General features: G+C 37.4%; 1 long non-coding RNA gene across 4 annotated transcripts in view; it reads left to right on the plus strand.

Moving 5' to 3' along the window:
- The window catches only part of LOC146472111 (uncharacterized), a 28,772-nt gene that overhangs the window by 7,692 nt on the left and 3,478 nt on the right, over positions 1–17,602 (plus strand). For 2 of the 4 annotated variants that reach the window (XR_014866771.1, XR_014866772.1), the window contains exon 4: positions 551–615. This is a non-coding gene — a long non-coding RNA (uncharacterized LOC146472111). Of the gene's footprint in view, positions 1–550; positions 1,805–17,602 lie in introns of those variants that run through there. The other 2 variants (XR_014866770.1, XR_014866773.1) reach the window with 1 other exon arrangement.

Here is a 17,602-nt window from a genome sequence, read left to right on the forward strand (position 1 = left end):
ATCGTTAGTAAATCATTACTCAGAAGTGACAAAAGTTCAAATTTTAATTACCCTAACCCAGACTGCTGACAGATAATAACAGTTTACAGACAGAGAAGCTGGCTATAATTAGATCTGTAGGTAAACGGGAATTGTTACAGTGATCTGTTCCAAAATGTATTACCAAGTTTCATCAGAAGAATGAATAGATGTGAAAAAATCAAATAAATTAGTTTCTATTTGCCTTATTTTAGCTGCTAAGGAAATATTTTTATGTAATTAACAAATCAATCCAGTATTAGGCTTATTTTGTTGATCTTTCCCATAAGCGATCACCTCCCGTAAATGACCACTTTGTTGTGCCACAAGGGTGGTCGCTTACAAGAGAGAGTTGACTGTAATTCCTTATGGTAGTAATGGGGAGAATTTGTTTAAACATCATTGCATTTCATTTTTGGTGATCATTTGCTTTATTCTCATCACTTACAAGTTTGATCAGTTAGTGACTTTATAAGGGGAAAATAGATACTCATCACTATTGGGGCCTTAAGGGTTAAATCATCTTTTGCAGTATCTGTCAGATGCTACCAAAACAGAAATGGGAAATTGAAACTGGGAATTAAGAGACCATGACTGGTGAGTGAGATTTTGAGAATAATGAGTACAGCCAGCAGAAGAAAAGTTAACCATCATTGCCTTTTTAGTCAATTTAAGTTGACGAGTAGGCATAAGCTCTTTATGCACCATTTCTTTCAGTTGAAGGGCTTGTTAAAAAAACAATGCTAAGTGGACATGTGGCCATGTTACTTTACTTTACTTTACTTTAACAGACTCACTCTCTGGTCAGAAACGTAGTTCAGTGACATTTTTGTCATCTTGAGGCTTAAATTTGGCTTTGTCCTGATGTTAAACTCATGGATTAGTTGAAGCAATGGAACATTAAAGCATATAACTCAAAGCCTTGTGATGAAACTTTAATTCTTTTGTGAAAGTCAGTCTTTATGCCAAACTAGAACTTCTTTGAAAAAACTTACATTTCATGGCCAGATCGCCACTTAGCAAAGTTTGGTGATTAGTGAGGAAAGCTAGGGTATAAGTTGACAGTGACTATATCTTGACCACCATGAGGTAGGCTGTTCTCAAAGTTATCGTTCAGAATTGCTGAGTTTTTACATTCACTGTTATGGCCTTGTGGTTGTATCAACTTTTTTACAAAAAAAACCTACTAGTTTGACATACTTAAACCTACTTGGACCAGAGTCCAGAGTGTATAGTATTAACATGAAAATTATCCAAAAACTAGAGTGTATAGTATTAGGATGAAACTTAGGCCAAAAAGTAATGGCAAAGAATGAGGATGAAAATTAGACCAAGCCATAGTATATAGTATAAGGACGAAAATTGGGCGAAAAACCATACATGTAGTCGTAAGTTTTAGGATGAAACATAGGCCAAAAATCAAAGTGTAAAGTATAACGATAAAAACTAGAGAAAAATCTATAGTCTATAATATTAGGATGAAAATTAGACCACAAACCAGATTGTATAGTATTAGGATGAAAATTAGGCCTAAATCACAGTGTATAGTATTAGGATGAAAATAAGGCAAAAATCTATAGTCCATAGTATTAGGATGAAAATTAAACCACAAACCTGAGTGTATAGTATTAGGATGAATATTAGGCCACAATCACAGTGTATAGTATTAGGATGAAAATAAGACAAAAATCTATAGTCTATAGTATCAGGATGAAAATTAGGCCAGAAACCGTTATAGTATATAGTATTACGATGAAAGTTAATTAGGCCAAAAACCATACTGTATTAAGAGCGCCTTTTTTTCATGACCGAGTGAGTGGTGGCACAGGGTTCAAAAATTGACTACCCTCATATTTTGCTCAGACATACCCTATGATGAGTTAATAAACGTGGTGTATTTCTTATGTTCAGCTCTGCTCTTATTTTCCAGAAAATTACCAATACCTGCAACGGGCGCCGACCGTCATAAAATGGCGGAAATTAGTGCGTTGAGTAACAACACAAGAATTTCGCGCGTGAAAAGCGCAAAAGGAAGCACGGTTTTTTCAAATTGGTATATTTGTGTAAGAGACACTGGCGAATGATTCAAGTCTAAAACCAGGATTGTTTACTTTAATGGGAATGCACGGCACCAGTTTGAAAATCACCAATATTTCATTGTTTAAAAATCTCATTTTGGAGCAGTTTTTCAATAAACATTTTTCCCATGCGGTATAACTCAGAAGCGCTTGAGATTAAGGTTGTGATTAGAGGAAATGGTCTTCTTTTCAAGGATATAAAAATTAGTCTGGGGCTTTTAACTTCTCCACGAAAAAAACATGCTCTATGTCGAGAAAATCACGAACTCCACTTGTCAACAAACACAAATAATCGAATTAGTCTCTGTTATCGAAGCCAATATTCCAAGCAAATCTTAGTGCTTAGCACCTATTTGATTAGAAGGTCAACATTACCAGTTTACCTTGCTAAAACAGTTGCTGTAGATTGGTTTTCATTCCTACTTTCTCATGAAAATTACCATCTTCCCTCTGACAGCGAGTTTACGAAATCAATACCTATCCGAGCGATAGCCGGGTGGCTCTTGTACAAACATCGGCGCTATTCTTGGCAGTTTCAAACACACCATAGCTGCTATCTTTCTCTAACGTACAACTGAGCTTGTTTCATCGTAAAAAAATGACCATTGAGCGAGACTTTTGATTGCTGAGCGACACTGTTGTTTTGACTTCTTCAATCCATGCAAATTATTTGTCTGTCACGCAATGGCATATCACACTCCTTACAAGGAAGGCTTGGTTACCAATATTCCTTCAGGTGTTACACAAGTTTTGCGGATGAGGAAATAATTTTGGTTTGTTAAAAAAGACACTCTGTGATATAAAATTCTTAAAACAAATGGACAGAAACGCCAAAAAGAACGAGAGAGGTTAAGGAAGAAAGACCCACCATTCGCCAGACAAGCAGTCCGAACGATAGAAAGAAAAAAAGAAAGAAAGAAAACGAACAAGCAAACAATGGAAGAAATGAAGGAAAGAAACAAATGTAAAATTTAGAAGGAAGGTAGTAATAAAATAATGGGAAGGAAAAAGCGGGAGCGCTCAACACTAAAGAAAACCAAATTTGATAAGGTGAACCAATCCTAATAATATAATGACCATCGCGTAATTCAAAATTTTTAAACAAACCGATGATAGCGCAGCCACGTTGTCCTTCTGGATAACACATGAAATGGATATCAATTCCTCTTTTCAGAGGTTAGCTGGGGGACAGTGCTCCCAAGATAGACGAAGTCGAGCAAAAGAAAAAAAGTGCCCTTATCCTCCCGTTGCTTTCATGTGGAAAAAGCATGTCAGCACACACGCAGTCTGTCGGCGTAAGTGATGTTGAGTCGGAGATCAACTTAATTTTGCACGGGCTTCAATTTTCACTGCACCTTGTGACATTTCGGGCATGACCATCTGTCCAGTTCATCCCTCCTCTTTAGGCATTGGGTGGTGGAGAGGTTCCCAACGATACCTTATCGAGCTACGCCAAAGGGAAATCACGCAAGGCTTACCGCGGTATTTACAAGGCGCTTTCGAAGACTATCTAAGACGTACTAGAGCCAACAGGTACAAATTTTCCCGTAAGGCAACGTAGTTTTGCTAATTCATGATAGGGGAAGGTCAATATGAAATTTAAAAGTTGTGTCTTATTTTCAATTTGAGCGAAAAGCCGTAAGTCGGAAAAAATTAACATATTCTTGCAACAAGAAGCTGGCATTTTTAATAACCAGCCTGTTTTGGTATGCGATAATTTAATTAAAATGTTTATCACGAACTTAACTTCTTTCCGTGAATGAAACCAACATGCTTATTTTCCTGGAAACCCAACTATAAACGCAACGCTTATGGTTTTTATTATCGTCATCATCATCATCATCATCATCATCATCATCATCATCATCATTATCATTATTATTATTATTACTATAACTATTATTATTATTATTATTATTATTATTATTATTATTATTATTATTATTATTATTATTATTATTATTATTATTATTATTATGGGTACTATTTATAGCCGTGGCTACTAATTTGTGAAGAACTCCGTTACGTTCTCTTATTCCCTCAGAAGCCCTTCAGACTAATCGCTGGTACTGAGAGTGGTCATATCCAGGGCTCATTACAGTCGTTATTTTACATCTCCAAATTGGAGACGGGGCCGCCATAAAGATTTCAACGTGGCCATCCGAACCATTTGAGGGTCTAACCTTCTTCTCTGAAAATTTTTGACCCTGAGTATGGGTGCGGCCGTGGTTCGAACCCTGCGGCGCTTAATATTATTCTAGAAACCTTTTGTTTTTTTTATGTTCAGGAGCACAGTTATCCTAATAAGTATCGTTGCTTTGGGTAGGAACATGCCATGACTGTAAATTGCTATTAATCCGGATACATCGGCCATATGGAACTGTGTAGCTCAAGCCAAGCTCATGTTGCAAAGGGCATTGAAAATGTTGTCCTTCTAAAGGACATTTGTTTGTCTTTTAGCATGTCACTGACACATTAGTTCATCGCAAACAGCCTTACATGAAAAAGATTCAGTCACTTTGTCTAGGCTGCATTTACCAGCAGAAAGATTCGTTTCACGGGCTCTTATCTGCTTTTTTCTTTAAGTATGTTCTTCATTGGCCTTACAAGCAAGCTGAGTGCTAAAAGCATTGGTGGCATTTATACCACTGTTAGGCTAACCTTCAGGCGAAAGGTATATTGCAGGATAAAGCCGAATAATAGGCAGTGGCCAAGAAGAGAAAGTTTTGAGTAGCAATCGAAAAACTCAGAAAAGGGTTTCTTTTTCTATCTTCTTTCTTTCTTAACACTACTTACACCACCGGCCCGTGTTACATTACCCGCCTTGAATAGCTTTCGCTAAACGCGGGTAGTCAGTAATGTAAAAGATGATTGTAATAAATGATTGATTTATTTGAGCGTAGCTTACATAAAGCGCGAACTTTCTTATCGTAAAGAAGTAATTGTCACAGCCTTTAAATACGGTTCTCTTTTGTTGTTTTAGCCTCGTCGATAAAGTCAGGCAAGGCCGGGCTATTAAGCTGGACACGGTGTACCTATTTGACACCAGTGGTACCATTCTGTCCACTGCACGTGCACGATGTACAAAGCATCTGCTTGTAAAAATTTGTACTAAAAAAATCCCATCCTAAAAGATAAAAAGCTGGTAACAGATTTAATACCATGTCAGCTAGGGGATTTTAAGCTTGAAGTCGGTAGACGCAGACAAACTGCCGCGGAATAAAATATAATTTGGTTGTTAGTTTTGTTGGGTGTCCTGCGCGCTCGGTCTCATTGCGTGACAAACATGATCGTCTCATTCTGCAGACGATTCCTCTTGTGTGTGTCTTCTGGCTGCAAAATTTCTTCTTCTGCGACTATAGATAATTGAATCATTGTTCTCAATCGTACAACTGAGTTACCTTATTTGCTATAGCTGTGTGGAGACTCAAATATGGTTGAATCTGTCAGGAACTGTAATGTTTCATGCAGGAGTCATGCGTATGGTTGTTGATTACTTGTGCTTTGGTAAACATGGTCGAAGGGAAGATAACAATTTTGAAGGGAGAGTGGCGATGAAAAGCAATCTACAGCCACAAGTTTTGCAAGGTAAACTTGTAATGTTGACTTTCAGATCAAATACGGTGCTAAGCAGGAAGATTTGCGTGGAATATTGGCTTCGATAACAGGGACTCTAATTCGATTATTTGTGTTTGTTGACAAGTGGAGTTTGTGATTTTTCTCGACATAGAGCGTGTTTTTTCCGTCCTGAAGTTAAGAGCCCCAGACTAATTTTTATATCCTTGAAAAGAAGACCATTTCCACTAATCACAACCTTAATCTCAAGCGCTTCTGAGTTATACCGCATGGGAAAAATGTTTATTGAAAAACTGCTCCAAGATGGGGTTTTTAGACAATGAATTATATTGGTGATTTTCAAACTGGTGCCGTGCATTCCCATTAAAGTAAACAATCCTGGTTTTAGACTTGAATCATTTGCCAATGTCTCTTACACAAATATACCAATTTGAAAAAACCGTGCTTCCTTTTGCGCTTTTCACGAGCGAAATTCTTGTGTTGTTACTCGACGCACTGATTTCCGCCATTTTATGACGGTCGGCGCCCGTTACAGTTTTTGACAATTTTCTTGAAAATACAACCAGCTTTGAACAAAAAAAATATATCACGTTTGTTGGCTTATCATAGGGTATCTCTGAGCGAAATATGAAGATTTTGAATTTTTGAAGCATGTGCCACATTTTACGGATATCACGCGGTCTTTACGGACATTCTCTCTTAAGAGTAAATGTCAGTAAAAATCGAGGAAAATTCAAAAAACGTGGCCACGGTCAAGAAATCGATTTCGCTCATACTTTGTCAGTTTGAAGGCCTAGGTAAGTGACTGAAGGATATGAGGTTAGTTTTTTGAAATATTCCATTTAACGGCAGAAAACCACGAAAAACGGTCACCCCACCGGAAGCTCAGATTTCACCTAGCGGAAACTCGAAATTTTACACTTTTCAGCTTCTCGCTACACAGACGTTTACATAGCTGTGAATCTTTCTTAAGTATAATTGAATACATTGATTCTTCCTTAGTCAAACCATGGCAATAATTTTTATTTCTACTCATTTGTGAGCGAACTGAGACCCGATTAAGAAGACACACTTTTCTCATTTACGCGAAGGTGTAAAATAATACAAACTCAGCGGCGAAAAAAGCTGGCCGGTAGTTCTTCAAATCCTCTGATATTATAACCAAAGACAGTTCAGTCATTGATTTTTAGGTCTACGTTTTTAAATCTTTAGGATCTAGTAGCACTTTTGCATAAACGCCGATCAAAATTCGATAAAATTCAAATTGAGCGCCTTTGAAATCTACAACTCTACATAACAAAGCACTATTGAATAAATCAACTCCTTGGCCAAAGTTTGTACATAAACATGAGGGTTTTACGTTTTTAGCGTTTTGAACCGTTTTAAAGTATTTATTGATGTTAAATATTGTCTACACAGGTAAAACAAACTATGAAACACCAAAATTACCACGAGCTGAAATTAAATCTCACAGGCTCGCTCTCTAATCTGTGTCACGCACGGGCGACTTAGGCCTAGGGCAAACGTCGAATCTTAGTCGAACTTAATTCGTCGAACCTATTAATTTTGAAATAGGCGCATGAATGGTGCGACGTTTGCCGCAATTAAGTTCGACTCAAATTAATTGGTTCGACTCCAGCATAAGTTCGACTTGCCAAGTCGGATAATGCGACAGTGGTTCGGCGTTACAGCAAACGCTGTTCTAAACACGGGCTGAAATCATGCAAATTACAAAATAATTGATTCAAATGTGATGGACTGCACAAAAGTCACAAAAATACCGACTCCCCCATCTGCCAAACGCTATTTCCCCCCTGACGAGCATGCGCTGTACAAAGACAATTTCGGAACCAGAAATGGCGAGCTATCGAAAGTCATTGCTAACATCGCACAGCTTGATGGAAATGTGTTTTTCGTGTTCCCATGAACACTAATTATAAATGATTGAAATGCGAATTGCCTATTTGCAATAAATGCTCAGTGTTTGAGTCTTCTCTTTCTATTTTCCGCAATTAATTGCCAAAGAAAAGCCCGACGAGCACTGTATTTCGGCATTTCGCTGGAAAGTCCTAGCAATAACTAGCCGCGCATCGAGTGAATAGGGACCTTACAAATGCAAGACGGCGACGCCAACGAAAACGTCATTTGAAAGTATAACTTTATTTCATTTGCGCTACTTCGCGATTATTTTAAATAACTCATTCAACTTGTACACAAACGACAAACTACCCAGGAACCAAATTGGTAGGACTACCGTTCAAGTTAAGGAAGAGAATTAAAAATTCAATCCCGTGGGTTCACGTTCTCCACAAAACCTTGAATTTGGTCATTTCACGTTGTTGTTTTGCAGAGGACGACCAAGAAATGTACTAAATGTAAACGCACGTGCAGAGCATTGTTTTTGCTCATTAATAAGCCTTTTGTGTTGTGGCGTTGTCGTCGTCGTCGCGGTGGTGTTTTTGTAAGGTCCCTAATAGCACGGGGACACGTGCTTATTCGTCTGTTTCACGAAGTGCAACTCGTGAATTAGCGGTCTACGCAGGTTCGACGTTTGCTACCACACTGGAATTAAGTCGACTCTTTGCCGAACCTATTTTTAATAAATTCGACGCGACTTAGAATCGACGTTTGCCCTAGGCCTTAGCTACACAGTAGTACAGTAACAAACAGATATTTACATCTGTTGATTTAATTAAAATAAATCTTATTTTAAAATATCTTAGTCAACGATGTGCCAGGTTCCCCAGTTAACTTGCTGAAATAAAAAAAATTCCTTAATAGTGATTCAAACTACTGTCTAGAACAATTAGAATCGATTTTATTTAGTATGAGAAGTTTTGTGCCGTCGATAACCAATCGGAAGTAACTGTTTCCGCGAAAAGCAAATACTGCACCGTTCTCTGAATAAACAAATCTACTTAACCATATAACCAGAGTATGTTGTTGGTGAAGTTCATAGACATACATAACAACGATGTCTTGCTTGTTCTTGAGTATTGTCGGTGGGATTTGCGGCGCAGGCGAACACACTTGCTACTCAACTTCCGTCACACTACTCACGCTCAGTGTAACCAGGATATAAAACATCGCACAGTCCTAAAACTCTCCGGACTTGAACAAAAATTGATTTTAGCAAGATTGCGTGTTTTTAAAAGCCAACGAATTTATTGGAGATGACCACCCGTTTGTCTCATCGTGTCAGGTTAGGCATAACCTGACAAGATGTCGATAGGCTCCACTCCTGAGGCCAGGGTGCATTCCACGTCAACATCACGCCGAAGGTACGCCAAGGACGTCTTAATTCCACGCCAAGCCGCCAACTTGACATTTGACAACAATGTAACCAGCGGAATTACTTACCAAGATGGCTGGCCGGCTATTTTGCGCGGGAGATTAGCGTGACAAAATCGCGCTCTGGAGCCTGGTCACTTGGGTAAATCACGTCATGCAGGTAACTAAATCACTTTGGCACCGACATGTTTGGGGTCTGTTCGAGTAAATTTATTTTCTAGCTACTTTGATGATTGTACTGCTTACGCCACAAGATATACGCCAGCTGTACGCCAACGACTTCGATCATACGCCAGTACGCCGAGCGCTCTTCAAACCCACGCCGAAGATCCTCGGCGTATCCTACATGAAATGCAGCCTGGTCCTGAAGGAGCACTCGGATTTCTTTTTTTCCGATTATGCCTGTGCCACTTACTCAATAATATACCATTCTCATTTATTCTCCAGGCTCAAAAATATTCCATCACATTTATTCCATTGCACGTATGCAGGATGTTTGTCCCATGAAGGAATCGGTTTTTTTTTTCCCGATTATTCCTGTGCCACTTACTGAGTAATACATCATTCTCAAAAGTAATTTTTGCACCATACCGGAAGTTGTTTCGGGTTACTCAGCAGGAGCTGTGGAAAGTAGCCGCGCTGGAATAGGAATATATTTTTTCCAATCCATGAAGATATTCGACCTTTCAAAATAGCTCCTCCCTACGGGCTCAGGTAAATAACAACTGCAAAATGTACTACCAAGCATGAACTGTCTCCAATGAGCGTGAGTTTGTATGCTCTTCATTCTGTTGTCCAATGCGGACTATAGAAAACACTATGAGTTTTACGACTTGCATGTTTTATTGATTGCGCTTGTCAAACAACAGTACAGTCTGTCATTGATAGAGAAAATAAAGTTTAATTTTGACAATATTCGATGAAAAATACCAAGACGTTTCCAAAGAAGGCACCGAAGAATAAATAATGTACACTGTCATTTTTACGACAGTTAAAAAGGAGGGAAGGGGGTGTGTGTGTGTGGGGGGGGGGGGGGGGGGATTTAACAACCATACTATTCTCTCTCTCCAACCACCCACAAAGTAAACAGTTTGCACGGTATACTAGTGGAAACGTCACATTGACAATTATATGTTTACGTCTAATAGCACAATTACGGTCCTTGCATCACTCCAATATGGCCATTTCCCCACAAAACTATATTTAAGTAGATCTTTGATCAATCTTGTACGTCAAGCTTTGTTACTTTGAATTTGTCTTGGCTTCTTGTGGAGACATTTCAAACTTTTTACCCCCACGACTTTGAATGGATTTACAACTGTAATTAGCGAGTTACACGCTGGTTGGCCGGTTTAATCGCGGGGGCAGCCTGGAGGTGGTTGCCATACCATTAGTGTATCTACCTCTTCACTGAACACACTTTTAAAAAAGATAACCTGATCAAATAAAACGATTTTTCGAAAGAAAATAAATAATGTTATATTTTATACAATTATGCGCAATTATAACGTAACGAGATTACTGAAATATTTATTATGTGTCTGAGCTCAATCGGGCGAGTGGGAATGGAAACTAGTTCAGGTGAAGTACGAACTGAGAGATAAAAAACACATTGCGTTCATGTGGGTAGTGCTGTGCATGCGCTGCGGACTTGTTTATGGACACTCTCTCACTAATACTCATTCACTCACTTGCTCACTCACTCACTCACTCACTCACTCACTCACTTGCTCACTCACTCACTCACTCACTCACTCACTCACTCACTCACTCACTCACTCACCCACCCACCCACTCACTCACTCACTCACTCACCCACTCACATACCTGGCGACAAAGTGGGTAGGGCATTATACAGTGCACACACTAATATAAGCGCAATCCATAAAAAAAATGAGAGGCATGAAGTAAAGGTTGTTATAAAAATATTGGTTTGGATAACTGAATGAAGAGATGAGTAATGAAATGACCCTCACCACCCCTACTTATTTCTCTCCGTCGTTTAAACAAATGATTCTTTCATATAATCTTAAGTTATCAGAATGAATAAACTAAAAATAATTCATTGGAGAGAATTCCTGTTTGGTAGAACATCAAGTAGTTGGTTGCTTACCTGAGCCCACAGGGACGAGCTGTTTTGAAAGCTCAAATATCTTCATGGATTGGAATAAATTTATTCCTTTTTCCAGTGCGGGTGCCTTCCTCAGCTCCTTGCAGTGACCAGAAACAACTTCTGGGATGGTGCAAAGATTACCAGACCTTTGCCAGGATGAACCGGACAGATAGACATATCCGATAAATTCGCCGGCTTCTGAAAACATCCACATCTCGCCAAAATTAATTCTACCTCCGTTTTAATTCCGGAAAATTTCAAAGACTTTTTGTGATTTTTTATACACAGCGTGAGTGGCGTGACGGAAGTTGAAGAACTTGTGCGTTCGTCTGCGCCGCAAATCCCACCAACAATATTCAAGAACGAACAAGACATCGTTGTTCTATGAACTTCCCCGACAATAATCTCTGGTTTTAGATGCAATGTTTCACAGGTAAAGATAACTCGATTTATTTATTTATTTAGAGAACGATGCAATTTTCGTGAGAACAGGTACTTCTGATTGGCTATCGACGGCATAAAACTTCTCATTTCAGTTTGAATTGATATTTTCTTTTATCTTTATTTCAGCAAGTTAACTGGGGAACCTGGCACATCGTTGACTAAGATATTTTAAAATAAGACTTATTTTAAATCAACAGATGTAAATATCTGTTTATTACTGTACTAATTGTAGCTAAGTCGTTCGTGCGTGACACAGATTAGGGAGCGAGCCTGTGAGATTTAATTTCAGCTCGTGGTAATTTTGGTGTTTCATAGTTTGTTTTACTTGTGTAGACAATATTTAACATCAATAAATACTTTAAAACGGTTCAAAACGCTAAAAACGTAAAACCCTTATGTTTATGTACAAACTTTGGCCGAGGAGTTAATTTATTCAATAGTGCTTTGTTATGTAGAGTTGTAGATTTCAAAGGCGCTCAATTTGAATTTTATCGAATTTTGATTGGCGTTCATGCAAAAGTGCTACTAGATCCTAAGGATTTAAAAACGTAGACCTAAAAATCAATGACTGAACTGTCTTTGGTTATAATATCAGAGGATTTGAAGAACTACCGGTCAGCTTTTTTCGCCGCTGAGTTTGGATTATTTTACGCCTTCGCGTAAATGAGAAAAGTGTGTCTTCTAAATCGGGTCTCAGTTCACTCACAAATGAGTAGAGATAAAAGTTATTGCCATGGTTTGACTAAGGAAGAATCAATGTATTCAATTATACTTAAGAAAGATTCACAGCTATGTAAACGTCTGTGTAGCAAGAAGCTGAAAAGTGTAAAATTTCGAGTTTCCGCTAGGTGAAATCTGAGCTTCCGGTAGGGTGACCGTTTTTCGTGGTTTTCTGCCGTTAAATGGAATATTTCAAAAAACTAACCTCATATCCTTCAGTCACTTACCTAGGCCTTCAAACTGACAAAGTATGAGCGAAATCGATTTTTTGACCGTGGCCACCATTTCTTTGATTTTTACTGACAATCACTCTTAAGTATTAGGATGAAAATAAGAGAGGGTCCAAAATTAACTTTCTGAAGCAGGTGCCAAGTGACGACTAACCAAAATAATGTTTTCAGTCGCCAAATGGGAAAATCTGGTCGCCAAAAATCTAAAAAGTCTGTATTATTTGCTGCACTTTACACAATATACTATAGAACTACAGAAATACAAAAGGTGTAAGCAACTTTGATAAGTTTTAAATTTTCATGTGGAAAAAGGAGTTTTCATTAAATGAACAGCTTACTATCTTAGATTGAAACTGGGTGTTACAGCGCTTTCTTTCCCTATGCTAACACAAAGCCTTGAAGAACCCAGTGCATTGGATTATCAGTACCAACTTTGCAAATATCATCCTGTACCAAACTGGTGCCATACCCTAGATCGTCTTTGGCCACCGTAATGAAATAACTTCTTCTGTTTTTAAGGTGCAGGATGTATCCAAACCTGTAATTAATTCTTTTGCTGCTCATTCATTCCCAAATTGCAAGAAATTTCTTAAGGTTTGCACAACACAGGAACAGCAGAATTCTGAATATTCATTGCGAATGAAAGCATGTGTTGAAGCAATGTGCCCACGGTATGTCCTTAAAACACTGCTGTAAAACATGGTGGCTTTGCAACCTCAATAACAGTGCATGGATTGCAACAGTTATTACTGTTGTGGAGACCATTTAATGGGAATCTTACCATAATTTTTATCCTAAATCAGCTTTCTTGGATGTACAAAAAACATTGACTAGACAAACCTAAGTCATCTCCTGGAAAGAGCCCTAACATTTTCCTTCTTAATTAACTTCCTGAACGCGGATGCAAAACATCAAAAAGTCAAAAAGTTAGTTGCCTCCTGGCAACTAGCCCTGGAATTCTGGCCGTCAACACTCAACTTTTAGGCGCATTGGTGACCAGCTGGTCACAATTTCTGACCCTGTTAAAGACAAAAATCTATAGTATATGGTATTAGGATTAAAATCAGACGAATACCCAAAGTCTATAATATTAGGATGAAAATTAGACCATTAATGAGAGTGTATAGTATTAGGATGAAAATTAGGCCAAAATCTAAAGTCTGTAGTATCAGGATGAAAATTGAGCCAAAAACCATAGCCTATGGTATTAGGATTAAAATTAGACCAGAAATCACAGTGTTTATTATTAGAATTAAAGTAAGGCCATAAATGCATAGCCAATAGAATTAGGATGAAAATTTGGCCAAAAATCAGAGTGTACAGTATTAAGATGGAAATATGACAAAAATCTGTAGTCTATAGTATCAGGATGAAAATTAGGCCATAACTCCTAGCCTCTAGTAGTAGGATAAAAACTAGACCAAAAATCCGAGTGTGTAGTATTAGGATGAAAATTAGGCCAAAATACATAGCCTGTAGCATTATGATGAAAATTAGGTAAAAAATCCGAGTGTGTAGTATTAGGATTGAAAATAATAAGACAAAAATCTATAATACAGGTATAAGGACGAAAATTAGGCCAAAACCCATAGTCTACAGTATTAAGATAAAAATTAGGCCAAAACACATAGTCTATAGTATTAGTATGAAAGTTAGGCCAAAATCCATAGTCTGTAGTATTAGAATGTCAATTCGTCAGAAAACCATAGTCTATAGTATCAGGATTAAAATCAAAGGAATACCCAGTCTATAATATTAGAATGAAAATTAGACCATTAATGAGAGTGTATAGTATTAGGATGAAAGTTAGGCTAAAATCTAAAGTCTGTAGTATCAGGATGAAAATTGAGCCAAAAACCATAGCTTATGGTATTAGGATTAAAACTAGACTAAAAATCACAGTGTGTAGCATTAGGATGAAATTAAGGCCAAAATGCATAGCCCATAGAATTAGGATGAAAATTGGGTCAAAAAAAACAACAACAACAACAACAACAACAATTTATTAGGATCGAAATACAACAAAAATCTGTAGTCTATAGTATCAGGATGAAAATTAGGCCATAACCCCTAGCCTCTAGTAGTAGGATAAAAACTAGACTAAAAATCCGAGTGTGTAATATTAGGATGAAAATTAGGCCAAAATACATAGCCTGTAGCATTATGATGAAAATTAGGTAAAAAATCCGAGTGTGTAGTATTAGGATTGAAAATAATAAGACAAAAATCTATAGTATAAGGAGGAAAACTAGGCCAAAACCCATAGTCTACAGTATTAAGATAAAAATTAGGCCAAAACACATAGTCGATAGTATAGTATGAAAGTTAGGCCAAAATCCATAGTTTGTAGTATTAGAATGACAATTCGTCCAAATACCATAGTCTATAGTATTAGGATTAAAATCAGAGGAATACCCAAAGTCTATAGTATTTGGATGAAAGTGAGAGTGTACAGAGGGTCCCCAATAGGTTTTTCGGGATCTGGGATTTGGCTTTTTTAAAGGTCGGGATTCGGGATTTTAGCGGAATTTAGCGACGATATTCAGGATTAGAATTAGGGATGAGACGTGGGATTTGATGATTTTACAAAGCAGGATGCGGGAAATGTTACTTTAAAGATACAAGATCCGGGAAGTCCGATGTGGAAAATGTGCCATGAAAATCTAGTTGTCACCATCCTAGACGAGAAAAGAAATTTACGATGTTGTCAGTTATGGTGGAAAGAAATAGAATAAATAATCTTACAGCTTTGGTGACCAAAGACCAGTGCAAAGATCAGAGCTCAGACTTTGTAGTGGGAATTTACATCCAACTGAAAATGCCTTTTTTCCTCGAGGTAAGGGGCTTGAAAAAAAATTATGACCTGGCCGGCATCGGGATTGGGCTAAAACAGGGGTCGGGATTACGGGATTGAGGGAAAACTTTGTCCAGGATGGCGGGATTGAAGAACCCTATTGGGGACCCCCTGTACAGTATTAGGATGGAAATAAGCCAAAAAATCTATTGTCTGTATTATTAGGATAAAAATAAGACCACAAACCAGATTGGGATATTAGGATGCAAATTAGGCCAAAAACCATAGTCTATAATATTAGGATGAACCTTAGGCCAAAGATCAGAGACTAAAGTGTTAGGATAAAAATCAGACAAAAATCTATCGTCTATAGTATGAGAATGAACATGAGACCAAAATTTAGTCTATAGTATTATGACGAAAATTACAACAAAAGTTAGAGTGCATAGTATTAGTAGGGAAGTTAGGCCAAGATCCATAGTTTTTTGTATTAGGTTGAAAATTTGGCCAAAATCGAAGGTGTAAAGTATTAGCATTAAATCAGGTGAATACCCAAGGTCTATAATATTAGGATGGAAATGAGAGTGTTTAGTATCGGAGGAAAATTAGGCCAAAATGTATAGCCTATAGCATTAGGATTAAAATTAGGCCCAAACCATAGTCTTTAGTATTAGGATGAAAATTAAGCCAAAAATGCGAGTGTGTAGTATTAGGATGAAAATTAAGCCAAAATGCATAGCCTATAGCATAAGGATTAAAATTAGGCCAAAACCTATAGTGTATAGTATGAAAATTAGGCCAAAAACCATAGTCTTTAGTATTAGGATAAAAACTAGACCAAAAATGAAGAAATGAAAATGAATCAAAATTAGGCCAAAATGTACAGCCTATAGTATAAGAATTAAACTTAGGCCAAGAATCAGAGTGTATAGTATTGGGATGAAAATTTGACAAAAGTTCACAGTGTACAATATAAGGCTGAAAATTAGGCCAAAATGCCTATTGCAATGAAAATTACACCAAAACCATAGTCTATAGTATTAGGTTGAAAATTAGGCCAAAATCCATAGTCTATAGTAAACACACGTCCAAGACATTGCATACTTGTCCATCTCAATATGCACTAAAAATTGTTACCACTGAGGGTAAAAGTTACCCAGTCTTAACCAATCAGAGTGTTGCATTTCTAAAAGCCGTCACAAGCGAGTAATATTTACCGGCGAGAGTAAACTTTACCACTGTCAAAATACCAGATGTTCTTGAATTGGCTGTTACCTCTCACCGAAATCGATAAATAAGGTAGAATTTCTTTAAATTTAGATTTTCCCTAGCACAATAGGGTATTCTTATTCGAAAAAACCGTGAAATTCATTTTTATACACAGAGGCGATGGCGGGCTTTCGAGTAACATTTACTCCGTAAAGTAAACATTACCAGTGACAAAACACGCAAGCGACCAAGTGTTTAAGAAATAGCAGTTTTTTTTCCTGTTTTGATGGATATATATTATAGATGATACTTCAGCTATTCCTCTTTCTAAGGAAAGTAAAGTATTCTCTGGCGAAAAAAGTGAATAAAGGTTTGCACAAAATGCGTGGCATAACAGACGAAAGGTCACCCAAAGGTCAACTGACGGGAGTAATTACGATTACATGCAGTTGAGGATGACTACTGCTGCGATTACACGCTAAACAAAGTTGTTTCAAGCAGTATTTTGCTGCTGTTTAGTTTTCAATGAATACAGGCAACGTAATTTTATCTACTAATTATAAATCGATTTAACTATAAAAGTTAACGCTAAAAGGGAACGACGTTTCGACCGTCCGACTGTCATTTTCAAGTTCAAAATGAGAAGTAAAATATGTGCTTATGTACAAGTGTGAAAAAACTAATGAGATACTGACTTAAAAAGCTCTAAGATATTCACATCTAAACAATATAGAAATAATAGCGTGAATGATAAATACAAAGGAACGCTAAAAACGATAAAAGGTCTTGGACACGTGTTAGTAGTAGCATTAAAATCAGGCGAATACCCAAAGTCTATAATTTTAGGATGAAAATTATACCGAAAATCATAGCCTATAGTATTAGGATGAAAACTAGGCCAAAAATCAGAGTGTAATTTTGTATTAGAATGAAAATAAGACAAAGAGCTGTCATCTATAGTATTAGGGTGAAAATTAGCCCAAAAACCAGTCTATATAGTATTAGGATGAAAACTAGACCAAAAATCCGAGTGTGTAGTATTAGGATGAAAATAAGGCCAAAATGCATAGCCTATAGCATTAGGATAAAAATTAGGCCAAAAATCAGAGTGTAATGTATCAGGATGGAA

This window comes from Pavona decussata, unplaced genomic scaffold, assembly GCF_977016875.1.
Source record: "Pavona decussata unplaced genomic scaffold, jaPavDecu1.1 SCAFFOLD_102, whole genome shotgun sequence".
NCBI classification, from domain to species: domain Eukaryota; kingdom Metazoa; phylum Cnidaria; class Anthozoa; order Scleractinia; family Agariciidae; genus Pavona; species Pavona decussata.